Source organism: Panicum hallii, chromosome 4 (assembly GCF_002211085.1).
Source record: "Panicum hallii strain FIL2 chromosome 4, PHallii_v3.1, whole genome shotgun sequence".
NCBI lineage: Eukaryota > Viridiplantae > Streptophyta > Magnoliopsida > Poales > Poaceae > Panicum > Panicum hallii.
In genome coordinates this window covers 27,007,159-27,015,125 of record NC_038045.1, presented here as the reverse complement: position 1 = coordinate 27,015,125, position 7,967 = coordinate 27,007,159, and the positions used below count along the sequence as shown (strand labels likewise).

The following is a 7,967-nucleotide window of genomic DNA, read 5'->3' as shown; positions in this document are numbered from 1 at the left end:
AAACTTGCTGAGGATGGTTGCCTGAGTTATTGGAATTGTTGTTCCCAGTGAAGTTCACGTCCTCTTAAGTCATCGGGCAATTGTTGCCCGAGTGCCCAGTATCGCCATATGTCTCACATGTGATCCGAGACTGCATGATCTGGTTGACCTCCTGGTGCAGAGATACCAGCTTTTTTATGAGAAGATCCATCTTGGCTGCTAGCATATCTACACCATCAATTTGATGTACTCCTTTAGCACGGACTGGTTGCCTATCTCCCTTCCAACTCTGGTTGGAGGCAATCTTATCGATGAGTGCCTTAAATCTTGCAACGTTGAGGGAGAGAAATGCAACTACTGCTGCTACATCTATGTGGTTTTGCACTCGCTGACTTAGGCCATGGAAGAAGTTCTGGATGATCAGCCACTCTTCCATGCCGTGGTGTGGGCATGCTGCGATGTATTCCTGGAGATGTTCCTAGGCTTCCGGTATGGTTTCATCCTGGGTTGTTGAAAACTAGAAATCCTATTCGGAAGGGCATTGATCTTGCCCACCAGAAAGTACTTACCCAAGAGTGCATTAGAGCAGGCATCCCATGTGGTGAATGCATCCTTGTTGGTGTAGAACCATGTCTTTGCTTTCCCAAGAAGAGAGAATGGGAACAGACGAAGACGTATGTTTTCCATTGTAGTGCCTCTGGGGTTGATTGTGCTGCCCACTTCCAGGAAGTTCTGAAGATTAGCGTTGGCATCTTGTGATGTCTTACCACATAAAGGACTTGCTTGGACCATGTTGACAAGCCCTGTGTTCAGCTCAAAGCCTTCATTGCCTTGGTCGGTGTTCAGTCCAGTAGGGATATGGCTGCTGGATGGGGCTGAGAATTGATGGAGTATCTTCTGAGCCATGGGTGATGAAGCTGGTGTTGTCAAACCTTGGCCTAATGAAAGCCTTTTCTGAGGTGCGATGACTTTGCATCGGACAATTCACCCAATTCCTTCTAGGTTGAAGTTGTATGGTAGATCAAAGTCGGTCATACACTACTCTGCATATATCACAAAGACAAGAGAGCAATGGTAAGCCTGCTAAAATTAGCGGCGATAAGTCAGTAAATTTATCAAACTATTCAACGATATCTTTAGCACCAATTGCTTCCCCAGCAATGGCGCTAGAAATGCTTGTTGGCGTTTCTTATGCCCAATAGAATATGTATTCTGCAAGTGCTCAGAATCCACCGCTGTAGCACTTCACCTTGGAGTATTCCAGGGTATCATAAATTTCCACGGGGAAGCACTGTGGTCTAAAGAGTATTGAATGAACGAGTGCAATTTTACTGGAAATATCCACCGACTAACTTAGTGGGGGTAAGCCAAATAAGATATGATAGGATAAATGACTAGGCAATGACCGTCTAACACAGGAGACTCTAAACCTTAGAGCGGTAAGCAGCTAGGAGGACAACGAGCAAGAAAGAGTCCTAGAATACTTCTAGACTAACGAGCTAGTCTCTCTAGATTAAACCTTGCTTCTAACTGGTTATCAGGAACCAAGAGCTTACTTTAACGGCTAGAAGAGGAAGGACTGCAGAAAGGGGTGAGAGGGGAGTCCAACGGCAACCTGCTACTACTGCTATGAAAGCACCCGAACGTGGTGTACTACAAGGGACGGACATGGCTGTCACCACCTGCCGCCTACCCCACTGTTCCGTGGGGTGGAACACACTTCCTAGCGAACACTAAGCCAGACACCACATTGGCACTCGGTGTTAGGATTCTCTTGAGGCCTTCAAGAGAAATCACCCTCAACATAGGGACCTAACTTGAGCTCCCTAGTCCGGGCGAGAAAACCTGTAAGGTAAGATCCTGATAAAATAAGGAAGATAACAAAGCCTAAGCTAGAGGTTGGAACTTTTGCACACAAGCTGAATAACTTGGAAAGATAAATAAATACGTAAAGTAAGTTGGCTCGATAAGATAAAAAAGATAACTTATATTGATAAAAATATCAAAGGGAAAGATACAAGAGCTTATACTAGACTTTCGATGATGACCCCGGAATCCCGAGACAAGCTTGACTTGACTGTAACTCCCAGACTACTAAACCTAACTCTAGAAAGTGAAATGAGTGAGAACTCCTTGGTATGTGTTACAAGTGATGGGTGACCCTCTATTTATAGCTCTTGCAAGTCGATGCTGAAGTTGATGTTAGCTTGGATGCCACTTCATCGGTTGAGGTAACTTTCACGTGAAGTTGAGCTCGAGAGACTGCAAAGTGGGGTCGGGGAGCCTCTCCAAGGCCGGCCGGCCTAGGATTTGTACCACTTGGCACCGCCCTTCTCCTGGATGTCCCTGATGCTCTCCTGATGTCGGTGGCAGATGCATTGGTCCGAGGTTTGATAGTTAGGGGCCGGCCGGCCTAACCTCCGCACATTTCATCCCTCCATTTTACCGACATGATCATCAACGCTTGTGCTTTGTCCAGGGAGGCAAATCTCAGGATTTTGCCCAAGTCTTGCATGCAGGTGGGCCCTTCAATCTATGGGTGAAGCCTTTCGGGTCATCTGATCAAACCGACTTCAAGTGTATGGCTCACGACCAAGGTAAAGTGTGTTTCCTTGCTCCTGGATTGATGATGTGGCGATTGGCTCCCGTGCTAGGCTAGCCGGCCTAGGTGAGGCCGGTCGACCTGAGATTTTTCCCATTTTTCCTCATTTTTGATACACCTGCCCCTCATTCACAACTCATCCAAAAATTATGGAACTTTATTAGAATAAACAAAATATGTATGGAACATGATACAAAGCTCTATTTATTTTCAAGAAGTTGACGAACAAAGTGTGATTTAATGGCCATCAACAATGGCTAGTCTTGTACTGAGGAGCATGTGTTTGTTTTTAGTTATTGTGTTTGAATTGGGTATTGAATTTTGAATGAAATGGCCTGAGTTATTATGTTTGAATTGAGTATTGAAATTGGAATGAAATGTCCTCAATTTGGTAACTAGCGTAGCATGGTACCCATTACAAATGTCCTATGCGTCTAATCAAACAAGGCTGCTCCCGCTGGCCAACTATCAGTATTGGTAACGGGCGTCTTGTGACGCCCATTACCTTTGTTTGGTCACTGGTACCAATAACTTATCAAAGGTAACAAGTTTCATTCGATGCCCATTACCAGTGATAGATCGAAGGTAACGGTCGTCACTTGAAGCCCGCTACCATTGATCTATGAATGGTAATGGGCTACCTGTTAAAGGTAACGGGTTAAACATGATGCCCGCTACCTATAGCTCTGCCAGCACAATTTGGCTTGCCTGTTTACTGGCTGCATCCTGGAACCAGCCAGGATTTGGCAGCCACCTTGAACATGCAAGCAATATATATACTCCACAGCGCAAGGATAGGTTTATAATGCAGGAACTCAACATAAACATATCATCAATATCACAAGGTCTGTTTTGGCATCAGGAAACAAGTTCAGGCATCTTAACAAATTCACAACCCAGGCAGTTTAACAAGTTCACAACCCATTTGGCATCTTAACAAATTCGCAACCTAGGCATCTTAACAAGTTCACAAATCATTCCCTAGCAAGGGTAAAAGATTGGCTAGGAAGGGCAAAATATAATTAGTAAAAACTAATCCTAAGGTCAAACTAATTATCTAGCTACGACATGCCGTACAAATAGCTACCATCTAGTAAAAACTAATCCTACCTTCTAACTACGACATGCCGAACCACCTTGACCATCATCTTCAACGCACGATCAATTGCTGCAAGTCCCAACGCCTCGCATCTCGCCTTGCGTCAGGCCAACCGAGTTTTATCTTCAGCACAGCCGTAGACGGCCACATACATTTCATTTATACGACCCGCACGCATCCACTCTAGTGCACGACTCGCAACACGCATATTTTTCCCGGACACGAATGCTTTGAAGCCCTGCATGATCCACCACTCTAATCACAATAGGGCCATGCCTTGCACGTGCCATCGATCTGCGAATGCTTAGATGGGTTTGGCCCGATGCTCCAATGCTCGGGGCCAAATTATTGCTGCAAATAAATAGCAACAAGATTAATATATGAAAGTTTGTGCTGGATTTATTCATCTTTTTCATAGGGTATATGTGCACATTATCACTAACATTGTTCTAACCATATCATGCATAGCACATTGATCCAGCCCCATAAACTAACGTTAATCTAACATCCATCATATCACAGCATATTCATCAATCCATGCATCCATAAAGGGCATAAGGAAGAGGACTCACCTCGGCGGAGGAGGAGTGTCAGTGGTGGAGGCCAAGCCGGTGGAGGAGACGTGTCGGTGGAGGAGGCCGAGCCGGTGGAGGAGGGGGAGTGGCGCCGCCGCCGCCGGGTCCGCTTTGGGGAGGGACGTCGGTGGTGGAGAAGGAGCGGCGAGGCCAGCGGCACCGGTGACGACGAGGGGAGGCAAGGGCCGGGTTTGCGGCGATGATCAGGGAGGCAAGAGTTCTAAATGTAGAAGAGCCTCCATATATCCTGGAGTGAACTCATTTGTAACGGGCAACAAATAGCCGTTACCATTGTTCATCATATTGGTAACGGGCCTATACAACGCCCGTTACCATTTAGAACTTACTTCTAACAGGCAACAAATGGCCATTACCATTGTTCGTCACATTGGTAACGGCGTTAACAAAGTCCGTTACTAGTTATATTAGTACCGGTCGTCTATAAAGTCTGTTTACCAATATCTTGTCATTGGTAACGAACTTCATTGTTGCCCAGATCTAGCACGAACCTGGGGTCTAATTGGTAATGGGATTTAGTAAAGTCTGTTACGATTAATGTTTCTTGTAATGGACCAATTAATGTTTCTTGTAACGGACAACTTATGCCCGTTACCAATGACATGTTTCCTAAAATCGCTTTTCAGGTAGTGCACGCTGCAGATATTCCATTGTTGCATGTAAAAAAAAAAGGGGTTGTTTTAACCTTTAAGGTGGGATCCACGTATGATGATGTAGCTTAAGGGACTCGCCGTGTCTCTGATAGAAAAGTTAGTTTAAAGTGGGACTCACGTGGACTGAGGGGTATTAAGATATGTCATTAGGAGAGGTGTATGTTTTTAGAAGGTGGGCCCACTTCTCCATTATTTTCTAATGTTAAAAAAATCACCAGCTGTATTTGCCCCTCGAAAATTCAGATCCAAGTACATAGAAACCAAATAATCTGACAGAGAATAAGTTTCAGTCAAATAAGTTTGAATTTGGGTTATAACCGCGCGCCTTATGCTACATAACTGAATGATACATAGAGAACCACTTTTACCTTGCCAGAGTACCACTGGCACATTCACGTTGCGATTCTCCGAGATAAATCTACTACACTAATCCACACAGGCCATGAACACTAATCGTTACATATATGTTCGATTGCACGTATCCAAATGCTAGCTCGCCAGCACCTCGTCGCATGACCTAACCGAGCAAAGCCTGCCGTCATCACATAGTACTCCCTGTACTTTCCAACAAGGATTCGTGCAAATTGCAAAAGTACACCAAAGTATTTGTAATGCGTGAACACTCCCCGATTATTTGTTGTCCTCACTGGTTCCATCCCAAAGCACTGTCGACGCCACTACGCAGAGCCTGCACCTCGTTGCGACAGCGCCACACGAATCTAACCTCACTCAGTTGCCGTGCCGCGCTGTTGCTCGAGCGGAAAAAGCGACGATGGATAGATCGATAGGGAGCCGAAAAAGAGGCAAAAGCGCACGCGTGAAAACGACATGCCACACGGCGGAGTTGCGGCGGGGGCAGCTAGCGCCCCCTTCCTTTCTATGGCACTTTTTGCAGGTACTCTTTGAGTCGCTAAATATGTTACAGTAGTATTCCTCTATTTCAGTAACTAAGATTAAGACGGTTTTTAGTTTATACAGCGGATTCCATTTTTCAAGTGATGGTAATTTCCATGAGGGTTGTCGGAGGAATTCTCCAGCCGGGTGGCGGAAAGCACCCGCCTAATCCTAGTTAAGGATGGGTTTGGAGGAGACTTAGGAGCGCTCGATCGGTGGACAGATGAACGCAGGAATGACATGAAGATTTAGAGTGGTTCGGGCCGCCGGAGCGTAATACCCTACGTCCACTTCGGTGTTGTATTGGCTGCGTGAGTCTGAATGGAAAGCAGCATAAGCTTGTGTGTGTTTCTGATTGTTGAACCTTGTCTTCTAACGAGTGCACTCTCCCTTTTATAGTTCAAGGGGAGTGCTTACACTGTGCGGGACCCCGACAGGTGGGCCCGGCCAACAGGGGCCGTTCTACGAGAGATAAGGAGGTCTTCTCCTCGAGCTCCTCTCCGTAGTCCTCTCGATCGAGAAGTTGATGTGCGTATCCACAGCCAGAATATGACCGTGTACAGCCTTGTCTTACACAGTGTCCGGTGCCAGCGTTGCCCAACAGTGAAGCCGTGCTGTCACTGTTGGGATGGAACCTCCTGTCAGGGGGCGAGCCGGCGCTGGCTCGTGACATGCACACTGTTACAGCGCAAGCCTTAGCACGCCTATTATACAGACCATCATCACGCGCGCAGCACCGTGACGGGACTGCACACAGTCCGCGCACTGTGCACGGTGATACGACGCGCCGCCTTGGAAACAGGCAGGCTTAAACCGTGGTGTCAGCTTACCTGCCCCGTGTGTCAGTGGCAGGCCGCTCTTTTTGACTTGGGCGCGCCCGGCCCAGCTACCGCATTAAATGCGGGTAGGTGGGTTGGAGACCCGCGAAGGGCTTTCAGCCGCAGGCACGTGGCAGGGCCAGCCCCGCTCCCTCTATAGGACGGCACACGGCGGCACCGGTCCCCTTCCCCGAGGGGAAGGGGGCCGGGGCCTCCGAGGCCGGTTGTAGCAGTCTGGCCCATGTTGGTCCGGCCATCACACGTAGCGCCCCCGGACCCCCTGTGGAGTCCGGGTCCGCGGGGGCAACCCGTGAGCCCTCCTGCCTTCCTAGGTGCGCAGAGGCCCCGGACCTCCCAGAGCTCCGGGAGGGTCCGGAGACCGTGGTCCCAGCTGTCAGGCCCGGGTAACGTGCCTCGTCACCCAGAAGGCGAGGGGGAGAATATGGATTATGAGACGCCAAGGGCCTGGACACCCTAGCAGGAGGTACCCCTGTCTGTATGCACCGACAGAGGCCCTCGGGCCCACCTTGGGTGAGGGATGAACCCGCAGGTGGGGCCAAATCCCAGCTTCGCGCCGGGTGGACAGCTCGTTCCCGTCGGGTAAGGGCATGGTTGTCCTTTCGCCCATAGCGGGATCCCCGAGGGGCCCGTCCTCCGCGCGCACCGTGCGCGTCAGACGGTTCAGATTCTTGTTTTATTCGAGCCCGTCCTACGGCCTGGGCGGTTCGGATTCCGCCTTTTCCCCTTCCCTCTAGTGGTCACGCCTTTGACTGGCGGCCCGGGCCTACCAGTCATGGGGTGTGAGAGGAGGGGGCCTGGCGTAGACAACCGTTCGGCTTCTCCTCGGTCGCCGCGGGCGTGAGAAGGCAGCGGCCTTTTGCATAAAAGGTATGCGCCGAAAGGAGCGGCTACCTTTTCGCTCTTGCCAACAACAGACACCGTAGCGCCCCTTTGTCTCCGCATCCCTTCTCGTGATTGGTTTCCTTGCGCTCGGCTCCCTTCTCTCCTCTGTTCCTTTGCAATCCACTCCCAACATTCACCATGGCCTCGCTTCCTTTCCCGCGCCGCTTCCAGAACCAAGATTAGTTGGACGCGGTGCGGCGCCTTCTGGGATGGACCGCGTCGGCGGACGCGAGGAAGGTCAGGGCCGGCAAGATTCCCCTCCGCGACCTCACCGCGGGGGAGTTCGTCCTTTTCAATTCGTACATTATGTGCGGGTTGGTTCCTCCGATCTCCTCCTTCTTCCTCCTACTCCTGGAGGAGTTTGGCCTCCAACTTCATCATCTCACCCCCCACTCCGTCCTCCTCGCGGCGGTCTTCGCCCACTTC

General features: G+C 49.4%; 1 non-coding gene across 1 annotated transcript; it reads left to right on the top strand.

Moving 5' to 3' along the window:
* Nucleotides 1-413: 413 nt before the first annotated feature.
* Nucleotides 414-521, top strand: LOC112891290. The gene has a single exon (XR_003228510.1). It is a non-coding gene; the product is annotated as a small nucleolar RNA R71 (small nucleolar RNA).
* The last annotated feature ends 7,446 nt before the right edge of the window (nucleotides 522-7,967 follow it).